The sequence below is a fragment of the Bos taurus genome, chromosome 23 (genome assembly GCF_002263795.3).
Source record: "Bos taurus isolate L1 Dominette 01449 registration number 42190680 breed Hereford chromosome 23, ARS-UCD2.0, whole genome shotgun sequence".
Classification (NCBI taxonomy): domain Eukaryota; kingdom Metazoa; phylum Chordata; class Mammalia; order Artiodactyla; family Bovidae; genus Bos; species Bos taurus.
In genome coordinates, this window is record NC_037350.1 from 35,578,974 (window position 1) to 35,592,568 (window position 13,595).

The following is a 13,595-nucleotide window of genomic DNA, read 5'->3' on the forward strand; positions in this document are numbered from 1 at the left end:
AGAGCACTTTACCAGGAAAGTTACCACACTGAAATTGCTTTCTAACATAGCTCTATTGGCATGCAGAACAGTCAGTCATCTTCCCTCCCATGTTCTGTAGGGAACAAGAAGCAGGTGATGGCAGCATTTTGATACTGTGTGACAGGAAAAGGTTCATTTTACAAAGTCACATAATAATACCAGGAGCTTTGTATCTGCCTCTCTCTTTTACTCTTTCTTATAAAGCCAAACCCAATTAAACCTGAAAAATCTTTGCAATTCACTTTCCTTTATCAACAGTATATGAAACAGGTGTGACCACCAAACGTGAGCAAAAGTAGAAGGAAACTATCACTGTTTTTGCAGGAGAAAAAAAAAAATAAACACCTAAGTTACCAGTCATGGCCAAATTTATAAACAATGTGGCTATAGAAAATTCAATGAAAAACTGAAGTTTTATTAAATATCTTAAATAAAAATAATGAGGGCATAGACAAAAACTAATCCATAAAATCGTAAAAGAAAAAAAAATCGTACCAACGTTCTCTCATTTCTCTTTAGCACCAGAGTGAAATTCCCTTGTTAAAAAAATATTTGCACTCTGGGCTTATGAAGCAACTGTGGGGAAGCAAGGCATTTCAGCCAAGTTTTTTTTTTTTTGGACGCAGTAAGTTATGGGAAAATATGCCTCCCCTAAAGCTCAGCAATTACTATCCTCTGAATGGGGGCAAATGTTTCTGAGTGTATTCAAGATGACCCTTTGCTTTACATCATGAGACGATCACATTGTAACAGCCCAGAAAAAAATGTAGAACATATTTACAGAAGGATGAGCAGAAAGTCATGCCTTAGTTTCCGGAAAATATGACTAAGTGCCTAGTACTTCAGTTCAGTTCAGTTCAGTCGCTCATTCGTGTCTGACTCTGCAACCCCATGAACCGCAGCACGCCAGGCCTCCCAGTCCATCACCAACTCCCAGAATCCACCCAAACCCATGTCCATCGAGTCGATGATGCCAGCCAACCATCTCATCCTCTGTTATCCCCTCCTCCTCCTGCCCTCAATCTTTCCCAGCATCAGGGTCTTTTCAAATGAGTCAGCTCTTCGCATCAGGTGGCCAAAGTATTGGAGTTTCAGCTTCAACATCAGTCCTTCCAATGAACACCCAGGACTGGTCTCCTTTAGGATGGACTGGTTGGATCTCTTTGCAGTCCAAGAGACTCTCAAGAGTCTTCTCCAACAACGCAGTTCAAAAGCATCAATTCTTCGGTGCTCAGCTTCCTTTATAGTCCAACTCTCAGATCCATACATGACCACTGGAAACATAGCCTTGACTAGACGGACCTTTGTTGGCAAAGTAATGTCTCTGCTTTTTAAAATGCTGTCTAGGATGGTCATAACTTTCCTTCCAATGAGTAAGCGTCTTTTAATTTCATGCCTGCAATAACCATCTGCAGTGATTTTGGAGCCCAAAAAAATAAAGTCAGCCACTGTTTCCACTGTTTCCACTCTTTCCCCATCTATTTCCCATGAAGTGATGGGACCAGATGCCATGATCTTAGTTTTCTGAATGTTGAGCTTTAAGCCAACTTTTTCACTCTCCTCTTTCACTTTCATCAACAGGCTCTTCAGTTCTTCTTTGTTTTCTGCCATAAGGGTGGTGTCATCTGCATATCTGAGGTTATTGATATTTCTCCTGGCAATCTTGATTCCAACTTGTGCTTCCTCCAGCCCAGCGTTTCTCATGATGTGCTCTGCATATAAGTTAAATAAGTAGGGTGACAATATACAGCCTTGATGTACTTCTTTTCCTATTTGGAACCAGTCTGTTGTTCCATGTCTAGTTCTAACTGTTGCTTCCTGACATGTATACAGGTTTCTCAAGAGGCAGGTCAGGTGGTCTGGTATTCCCATCTCTTGATGAATTTTCCACAGTTTATTGTGATCCACACAGTCAAAGGCTTAGAACACACATAACAGAAAAAGTAGAATTTTCAAGGAGGAAAGAAGGTTCCTCAAATTAGTTACATCTCCATCACTCTCCTTCCAGAAGAAAAACTCAATAATTTATCACCAAAACAGGTTTCCCAGAGGTTATCCCAGTTTTCTGAAGAAAAATGTTCCAAAGCACTAGATTTTTAAATTACATTATATTCTTGATAAAATCATGACTAATATATGAGCAATATTCATTTGTGTTGCAGTAACATATATATCCTTTATCAAGAAAAAAGATTTGTGTTAAGGCAGTCATGGTGATGACTTAAATTTTGAAAATTTTATCTGTAGGAGTATGCAATCAGATGAACAAAGTATACACAAAGACCACGTATTCTACTAGCTAAAAAAAAAAATCAGTAAAAACCTACTGTGGTGTAAAACAGATTTGTTTTTTACTGTATGATATTCAGTTGACTGTGTTAACAGTATGCATTTTATAACAATACAAATACCTTAATTTTGCATATTTTACTGAAGTATAATTGACTTCTAATATTATAATAGCTTCAGGTGTACAACACAGTGATTCAACATTTTTCTACATTATGAAATGATCACCATGATTAAGCCTAGCTACCATCTGTCACCATACAAAGTTACTCCAATATTATTGACTATATTCCCTATGCTGTACATTGTATCCCCATGATTTATGAATTTTATACTTTCTTTCAATTATAATAATCGTTGTTGTTTAGTTGCTAAGTCATGTCTACCTCTTTTTTGACACTATGGAGTGTATCCTGCCAGGTTCATCTCTCCATGTGATTCTCCAGGCAAGAATACTAGAGTGAGTTGCCACTTCCTTCTCCAGGGGATCTTCCTGACCCAGGGGTTGAACCCATGTCTTCTGCATTGGCAGGTGGGTTCTTTACCACTGAGCCACCAGCCCTTTACCAACTGTACTCAAACACAATAAAAATTACTCTTTTCATTTTGCCAGTAAAAAAAAAATGAAAACTGAAAATAATAAGTAACTTATTCAGAGTAGTAGAAGTAGTAAACAGCATAGTTAAGAAAAGTCTTCAGGATTTTAGGTACTTTTAGGAGCTCTACTACATTACACATTTTGATGTTGCTTTTCTAAATTAAATCTAAAAGATATTTTGACCAAATAAATACCATAAAGAATCTGTATGAAAACCTAAAACTTCATGAGGTATTTAAGAAGCTCTCTCTCTAATTAGACAGATGATAGAGAGATAAAAATAGAGACGTGTGAACAGAGATCTGTATCTCTATCTCTCTGACTGTAGAAAATCATATACTATTTCCCACTGGTCATCAGCTAGAATACAAATAAATAACAATAAAACTCTACACGGGAAAAATATGAAAACAAATCGAACCACCAAATATAAGGGAACTTCATTATCAGAGATTTCCTTGGTTTTCTTGAAAGTTCTGCTGTATTAATACCTCCAGGTCAGATGTGTTTGTCAGTTAATGACCACTAAGATCAATGGCCCTCAATCTTGCCTGAGGCCTTCAAGTTCATCACTCTGACATTGACAGAGAGCAGCTCAGAGAAGATCCTTACGTGATAGAATTGCTCAGTCAATAGAAGCTTCTCCACAGTAGGAATATGTGCAATTTAGAGTAGGTTTTGAGAAGCATACTCTCATTTTTCTGTGTATCCCTTACATGACTGGTTGCATTGGCTGATCAAGTTTGTCACTGGCCGCCTTCTCTCCCCTTCATACTATGCTTGGTCCTCGTGTTTGGAAGTACCTGCAGCTGAAACTCTTGACTTCCCACTGCTGTTCCCTGGGAGCTTTTCCAATGAGTGCCCCCACGTCACCCCTCCTGTGATTAAGAACAAGTAAAATCAATCATAGGCTTCCCAGGTGGCGCAGCTGGAAAAGAATCTGCTTGCCAAGGTAGGACCTGCAGGATACTCGAGTTTGATCCTTGAGTCAGGAAGAACCCTTGGAGTAGGAAATAGCAACCCACTTCACTGTCCATGCAAATTCCATGGACAGAGAAGCCTGGCGGGCTACAGTCCATGGGCTGTAAAGAGTTGGGCAGCTGAGCAATTGAGCATGACTGCAAAACCAACCATTATAATACTTACAGCTAAAAGATGCCCCAAGATGAATCTAAAATAAGAGAAAGTAAAAGTGAAAGTGTTAGTTGCTCAGTCGTGTTGGACTCTTTTGCGGCCCCATGGACTGTCCATGGGATTCTCTAGGCAATAATACTGGAATGGGTAGTCAATCCCTTCTCCAGGGTATCTTCCCAATTCAGGGATTGAACTCAGGTCTCCTGCACTGCAGGCAGAATGAAGTGAAGTGAAAAAGATAGAAGTACTATGCTTTGATCTTCTATTTTTATGGATGGAGCTCAACCTACTTTCAAGGTAATTTTTTCCAGAGCACACTGTATTTCAACAAACTGAAATGGTGGAAACCTTTTCCCAATCCACAGGGAAAGAAATGACATTACTGATTATATTCTGGTGTTAATTATTTTACACATATATTTATGCATAATCCTTTCATGTACATGACTGCAAGTCTTCTAAAAAAAAAAAAATGCTGGTGTCAGTAAAATGCCCAGAGATCATATAAAAATAGCAAAACTTCATAAGAACAGTCAACACTTTTTGAGAGTTTTCTCCATACTTCATGCTCTACATGTATTAACTTAAATAGAATTTTGATAACCATTGTAGATAGGAAGTTTAAATACTTTTGCACTCCTTTTAACTATGTGAAAAAACTGAAGTTTAGTGACTGCAGTAGTTAAGACCATACTAGCTGCTAAAACAGATAAACCATGAAAGCATAGTAGCCCAAACATTAGAAATTGATTTTTCATAGACAACAGTCCAGTGGGAATGCTGAGTGAATGATCTTCTTTGCAGTGATGTAAGACGTAAGGTCTTTTTTATTAAGGGATGGGGTAGTCATGCTTTAAAATTTGAAGGGGTGTCTCAAAAAGACATAATTTTCAGTATTGGAAGAACACAACTTTCAGCACTTTACCCATAGCATTTTAGAATGGGAATAAATTAGATTAGAAAGGAATCTGTATGTATAGTTTGATCCTATCTCTTTGTAACCCCATGGACTATAGCCTGCCAGGCTCCTCTGTTCATGGAATTCTCCATGCAAGGATACAGGAGTGGGTTGCCATCCCCTTCTCCAGGGAATCTTCCCCACCCAGGGATTGAACCTGGGTCTCCTGCATTGCAGGCAGATTCTTTACCATCTGAGCCACCAGGGAAGCCCACAGTTTACCAAGTCAAATATTATTCAATAGCTGTATCTTTGGTTGTTTCAGTCTTATTTGATGGGATCACATGTGGCCTAGACTAAAATTGTTTTCCCTTTTTTAAGTTAACTTTTATTGGAGTATATAGCCATTCTTTTTTAGATTATTTTCCCATATAGATCGTTACAGAGCACTGAATGGTATTCCCCATGCTACACAGTGGGTTCTTATTAGTGATCTGTTTTATAGATAGTAATGGGTATACAATCCCAATCTTCCAGTTTATCCCTCCCTTCACTTTCCCCCTTGGTAATCATAAGTTTTTCTTATTACCAGCTTTCCTAATACAAAATTTCACAAGGATGGGATCCTTATAAAATTTTAATGTTGGAAGTAACTGTCTTCTCCCAATAAACTTTTATTGGTGATATCTAAGTACTCCAGGATAAAGAAAACCACTTGCCTTCCACTGTCTAATAGCGACGGAGAATTGTAGGAACTCTGAGAATGGAAAATGTAGAGAAATGAGAAAGACAATACTCCTTTCCTCGCGTTCTTTACATAAAACACCCTGGCAGAATTTGCTATATACACTGCTAAGTAAATTGAGCCTTTCTATAATTGTAAACAAAATTAAATTGCTACCAATTCTTTGACTCAGTAAATTTAATTTTACATGTATACATTCAACACTGCATCTAACTGGCATTATGGACAAATAGGATTGCTTGACTGACAGTCTGCACTGAAAATAAGCAGGAAGATCAGTGTTTTGCTGCTTCCAACCTTTCTTTCTATTAATGACAATGTAGTTTCTTTTATCAACTGCACCAACGATCTACACTCATTTTTAATTCATATAGAAAGGTCAAAAGTAAGACTTCTAAACAACCGTTAATATTGTTTTCCTGAAGTGTCAAAGGTAGAGAGAAATACAACAAAGCTATAAGCAGAAAATTAGCCCTTTTGAATATTAACATAAACACATTGTCGTCAACTATATTCAGCTAACACTGAGCACTAACCATGTGTTCTGCCTTGTGACAGTCCAAAAAAATATGAATAACATGTTATTTTTCTCTTCAAGGTACCTTACAATGTAGTTGGGGAAATATACACACACATACTTGAAAAATGAAATGCAAATAACATCCATTAATGCAACTCTTCTTATAGTTCATCATATCTAGGAAGGGTTCATATATTTCTATCATCTTTATAGAGGTCTGAAAGTGAGTAACTACACTTAAACCACTGAAAAATACACAATAATCAAAATATTAAGAATCATGATGAGGTTCTTTGTTATACTAATTTTTCCTTCTCCAGGGGAATGTCCCAACCCAGGAATCGAACCCAGGTCTCCTGCATTGCAGGCAGATTCTTTATCAACTGAGGCACCAGGTAAGTCCATACTGATTTATAGCCATGAGATTAAGGAAGGCCCCAAATCTGCAATGGTCTCATTGTTCCAATCTTACAAGATTTCAGAAAGAGCTATACACACAAGAGACAGTGACAAATGAGAAATTCAGTTACCACGTTATCATAATTATCCTACTGTCCATAACTCCCAATTAAACCCCATAATAAATATAATTGGAATGCTTGACTTAGGCAGTAAAGGCCATTCTCTGGCTTTAAGTTCTCATCCCTAGCAAACTACTAAGACGAGATTAATGAGAGATCCAAAGCGTGAGAGTAACTGCGTGAGATCAACATGGCTCTTCATCCCCCACAGTGTCAGGCCAAATTCTGCTGCTTTTATAACGTGGACAAGAGATTGAGATAAAAAGAGGGTTGGGGCAAGCACAGCAGCTTAGCCTATGGAAGAAAGAAGCAAAAATGATAGGCCTATATTTATATGCACTGCTTTTTAACAGTTATCCTCCACCAACTCCCCTCCCCTATAAAATGAGCCCAATTTGTGTGTTGTGGGAGTAAACAGAAGAGATGTCATGAGAATAAGGAACAGTTTGGTACGAAAGAGAGTACTTACCTGAAATTCTAATTCTGCTCTTCTCCATGTTTTGGGAAATGAGATAAGTTTCAATAGTCATTTGCTTAAAAAAAAAAAAAACAATTTGCCTCATGATGGTGTGTTACTACAAAATGAGTCCAAAGGCAGACTGGGATAGGTTAACCCGAAGTAGCAACTCTACTTTGGGACGCCGGAGGGAACTGAGGGACAGGAGGAGAGTTAGTGAACCTGGTAATTTCCCCACCACTGCATGTACCATCATGTTACAACATGACACAAATTACGCCTTTGTCCTTTATCTCAGATTTCAAATACAACTTTCGCTGTGTGCTGTGCTAAGTCACTTAAGTCATGTCTGATTCTTTGCGACCCTGTGGACCATAGCCTGCCAGGCCGCTCTGTCCATGGGATTCTCTAGGCAAGAATACCTAAGAAGGTTGCCATGCCCTCCTCCAGGGGATCTTCCCAACCCAGGGGTTGAACCTGCATCTTTTACATCTCCTGCATTGGCATGTGGGTTCTTTACCACTAATGCCACCTGGGAAGCTCCAAATACAACCTACACGTATTTCAAATAGCTAATGAATACTTTTAATGTGGGAGAAAACTCTTAGACTATACAAAATCCAGTATTGTTGTCAACACATTCTGAAAGATGTAGTAAAGCAGTAAAGCAAATATTAATACATAAAACTTGCCAAAATGGAAACTACACTTTGTTGCTTTCAAAGCCATCCCATCAGACTGTGGCATTTCATACAACTTAAACATAATTTCTCGTGAGTTTATTTTACTTTGTTTTTTTCCAGAAATATTACTGCATTTCATTTTGACTAGCCTTATGTGTTTTTGCCATTTTTATAGACATGTTGCTGCCTTGAACCATATACAGCTAATACAAAAAAAAAAAAAAAAATCAGAGTAATAGCACCAGGGAGCACAGCAGGAGATCCAAGCCACTGTTTCCCCAAAAAGGACAATAATTAGACATTTATCCATGACTGAAGGAAAGTTCTAGAAGAACACAGGATTCCATGTAAAAAGCTCCAGCAACACCACAAATCCTCCATTTGCTTTGCAGAATTTGAAGTTGATATTGGTTGTCCTACCACCAGATGTCTCATACATTTCACTCATCATCTTATGAATTTGAAGAAATAATCCCTAGAATTTTCATCACCAAATAGTTCATTGATGAAGATAGGATTTTAGATCTGCCCAGAAGACATCTCAACGAAGAACTGACTCATTGGAAAAGACCCTGATGCTGGGAAAGATTGAAGGCAGGAGGAGAAGGGGACGACAGAGGATGAGATGATTGGATGGCATCTCCGACTCAATGGACATGAGTCTGAGCAAGCTCTGGGAGACGGTGAAGGTCAGGGAAGCCTAGAGTGTTTCAGGCCATAGGGTCGCAGAGTTGGACACTACTGAGCAACTGAACAACACCACACTACACCTCAAAAGAGTATGCATGTTGCCTGAATGAAAATATTGGAGGAATGGTCACTGCTGTTACATTCGTCTAGTGGAATAGAAAAGGATGGTCCCTGAGTCTGAGAGAGAGGACATGCAGAGGAGAGGAACCAGCCTGTGGTCCCTGTGACTCACAAAGTGATAGAATGACATCATTTTAACATTAGGAATCTATCCCAGAAAGGGTATCATGATATGGTGTCTAAGTTTCTTTAATGCGTTAAACATTTTCCCTCCACTCAACACCTCCACGGAGAAGGCAATGGCACCCCACTTCAGTACTCTTGCCTGGCAAATCCTACAGATGGAGGAGCCTGGTGGGCTGCAGTCCATGGGGTCGCTAGGAGTCAGACACGACTGAGCGACTTCACTTTCAATTTTCACTTTCATGCATTGGAGAAGGAAATGGCAACCCACTCCAGTGTTCTTGCCTGGAGAATCCCAGGGACGGGGGAGCCTGGTGGGCTGCTGTCACTGGGGTTGCACAGAGTCGGACACAACTGAAGCAACTTAGCAGCAGCAGCAGCAACACCTCCAAGGCCCATCATGGCTAGACACTTCCAGGAAACAACTCAGGTGATGGATGGTGTGTCTCTGTAACTAGGGGGTGGCTGTGCGGTGTTTACCTACACGTGGAGCTTGCGTCCGGCCCCAGGGTTTTGCCTACTTGTCAATATCCTCCATAGCATATACCTGCCTGTTACCTATAGCTTAATGAAAAAACAGATTGCTCTGCTAGAATCTAATGGCTGTTAATATCCTAATAACATTAACATATGCAATACTGAGCTGAATTGTAAGGCTGACAAGAGCTTACATGCATGGAAAGGTAATTACAGTGGAAGTTTTAATGTTAAATCACCACAGTTTCTCTCTGCCTTAATAAACTGTCAGGTGCTATCAAATAAAGCAGAAGCAATTACAGGAAGCAACAGGATCCTGGGTTGAGGGACAGGACTGATGGAAAAAATAGAACATCCTTCCTCCCCCAAATAGCTTACATGAATGACTGGTAGCTAACAGCTGTGAACTCTGATCAACAAAAACATCAGCCTCCTCATTCATCCACCCAGGACATGGCATTTTGATTTCTCATAGGAAGGTACAATGTTTTTAACAATGATAAAATACCTAGACATCCAAAGAGCTCATTGCATATGTGTGCACTCAGTTGTTCAATCATGTCTGACTCTTTTGCTACCCCACAGACTGAAGCCCGCCAGGTTCCTCTGTCCATGGGATTATCCTGACAAGAATACTGGAGTGGGTTGCCATTTCCTCCTCCAAAAGAGCTCATTAAATTCCACCTATTATTTCTGCGTTCCTAAATGCTAACATTTTATTTAGTTTTACTCAAAGGCAGAGGACCCCTACATTCCCAGGTCTTTAAGCTATGATGGTTAGAATGGACAGACCGGGATACAGAGGGTGCCATGCGTCTAGGACAGTGCATGGCATAGCATAAGAACTCAGCTTGGGTAGGACACTGCAAAGGATGAAGAGAATGTGGGACCTGAGTACCTATCCCATCACTGCAACCTAATAGCTGGGCAATGTTTGACAGTTTCCTTCAACCTCTTCATCCTCCATTTCTTGATTTGTAAAATGAGGATTTTTGTTAATACCTACTTCATAAGGCTGTTTTAGTAGTAGTAGTGTTAGCCACTCAGTTGTGTCCAACTCTTTGCGACCTATAGCCCGACAGGCTCCTCTATCGATGGTTCTCCAGGCAAGAATACTGGAGTAGATTCCCATTCCCTTCTCCAGAAGATCTTCCCGACCCAGGGATCGAACCTGGGCCTCCTGCATTGCAGGCAGATTCTTTACCATCTGAGCTATAGGGAAGATTGCTCTGAAGAACAAATTAAATAACGCTTTAAACTTCTGACTTACTACAATGCCAGCCGCCTGTAATGCATTCAGTATGTGTGATTATTAATAATAGTTTATTATTCCATTATTGGTGGCCATGTAGACATGTATCTGCCCCCACACGGCACTCTCGACAAGTTTACTAGACCTTGTTCCTGGAGGCGGACCAAAGGATAAAATCATACACCATCTGGACAGGCAGGATTACCATAATTTACTGTTTAACCCTATTATTGGATACGTGAGGAAACTCAGCTGAACTCATATAGTCAGTCACAAACTAGCCAAAGCTAAGCATCCAGGCTCTGAAACAGGCACTGAAGATACAAACAAGAATAGAGCAAAGTCCTATTCAGTTGATGTTTTATCATCTTTAGTGAAATAGGTTAGGGGATAAGCAAGTTTGAAACACATCAGAGAAGCAAATTCCTGCTGGCACTCACACATTGAGGAGAAAGAGCCGTCCCTGGCTGTGGGGGCAGGGCAGCCTGAGAAAGTGTTCTAGACAGGGTAATAGTTGCTCTGTTGTTGAACAACTGCATACAATAAAAGACTCTAAAAAGAAAATCAGATAAGAATATAGGCAAATAAATGAAATGGTGTGCAAACACCGTTAGTCATTAAGGAAATGCAAATTAAAACCCCAAGCAGAAACCTAAGCATTGGAATGGATAAAATGAAAGACGAAAACTGAACAACTAAAAGGCCAAAAATTGGAAAGGACCTGAAGCAGCTAGATATCTCCCACATCGCTGGTGAGAATGTAAAATGCATTAGCTACTTTCGAAAATAGTTTGTCAATTTCTGATAAATATCTGCTTAACAAATGATGCAGTTTTACTACTAGATATTTGCCCCATTGAAATAAAAAAAAAATATATATATATATCTTTATACAAAAACTCCTTCATCAATGTTTATAGCACATTTATTCATAAATTCAAAAAAATAAAAAATAACAACTGGAAACAACCCAAATGTCCCTCAACAGATCACTCAATTGAGTTCAGTTGCTCATTTGTGTCCACTCTTTGCAACCCCATGGACTACAGCACGCCAGGCCTCCCTGTCCATTGCCAACTCCCAGAGTTCACTCAAACTCATGTCCATTGAGTTGGTGATGCCATCCAATCATCTCATCCTCTGTCATCCCCTTCTCCTCCTGGCTTCAATCTTTCCCAGCATCAGGATCTCTTCCAATGAGTCAGTTCTTCACATCAGATGGCCAAAGTATTGGAGTTTCAGCTTCAGCATCAGTCCTCCCAATGAATATTCAGGACTGATTTCCTTTAGGATGGACTGGTTGGATCTCGTTGCAGTCCAAGGGATTCTCAAGAGTCTTCTCCAACACAACAATTCAAAAGCATCAATTCTTCGGTGCTCAGCTTCCTTTATAGTCCAACTCTCACATCTATACATGACTACTGGAAAAACCATAGCTTTCCCTAGATGGACCTTCATTGGCAAATAATGTCTCTGCTTTTGAATATGCTGTCTAGGTTGGTCATAACTTTTCTTTCAAAGAGGAAGCGTCTTTTAATTTCATGGCTGCAATCACCATCTGCAGTGATTTTGGAGCCCCCCAAAATAAGTCTGTCACTGTTTCCTCATCTATTTCCCATGAAGTGATAGGACCAGATGCCATGATCTTAGTTTTCTGAATGTTGAGCTTTAAGCCAACTTTTTCATGCTCCTCTTTAGCTTTCATCAATAGGCTCTTTAGTTCTTCTTCACTTTCTGCCATAAGGGTGGTGTCATCTGCATATCTGAGGTTATTGATATTTCTCCCGGCAATCTTGATTCCAGCTTGTGCTTCTTCCAGCCCAGCGTTTCTCATGATGTACTCTGCATAGAAGTTAAATAAGCAGGGTGACAATATACAGCCTTGACAAACTCCTTTTCCTATTTGGAACCAGTCTGTTGTTCCACGTCCAGTTCTAACTGTTGCTTCCTGACCTGCATACAGATTTCTCAAGAGGCAGATCAGGTGGTCTGGTATTCCCATCTCTTGAAGAATTTTCCACAGTTGATTGTGATCCACACAGTCAAAGGCTTTGGCATAGTCAATAAAGCAGAAGTAGATGTTTTTCTGGAACTCTCTTGCTTTTTTGATGATCCAGTGGATGTTGGCAATTTGATCTCTGGTTCCTCTGCCTTTTCTAAAACCAGCTTGAACATCTGGAAGTTCCCTGTTCATGTACTGTTGAAGCCTGGCTTGGAGAATTTTGAGCATTACTTTGCTAACATGTGAGATGAGTGCAATTGCGCAGTAGTTTGAGCATTCTTTGGCATTGCCTTTCTTTGGGATTGAAATGAAAACTGACCTTTTCCAGTCCTGTGACAACTTGCTGAGTTTTTCAAACTTGCTGGCATATTGAGTACAGTACTTTCATAGCATCATCTTTTAGGATTAGAAATAGCTCAACTGGAATTCCATCACCTCCACTAGATTTGTTCGTAGTGATGATTCCTAAGGCCCACTTGACTTTGCATTCCAGAATGTCTGGTTCTAGGTGAATGATCACACCATTGTGATTACCTGGGTCTGAAGATCTTTTTTGTATGGTTCTTCTGTTTATTTTTGCCACCTCTTCTTAATATATTCTGCTTCTGTTAGGTCCATACCATTTTTATTGTGCCCATCTTTGCATGAAATATTCCCTTGGTATCTCTAATTTTCTTGAAGAGATCTCTAGTCTTTACCATTCTATTGTTTTCCTCTATTTCTTTGCATTGATCACTGAGCCTTCTTCAGTGGTTACTCAGCTATATGTATTTCCCAAAATCATAAAACTTTACCTTAAAAAGAATGAATGATGCTATATGCCCATTTTACCTTTTTTGTTTTTCTCAGAAAGGCCAAAACAGACTATGTGCAAAGATCCATAAATAGAATACAGCATAGTAAATTCAGGTTTCGCAAGCCTGACTAGAGTACAGTGGGTATCATAACTATTACTTAGCTAACTATCTGGCTCACAGTAGAAACCCAATTAATAGATGCAGCATAAATGAACAGAGGGGAATCATGGTGCTATGAGCCTGTCAATAAATAGAAGCCAACTCCACA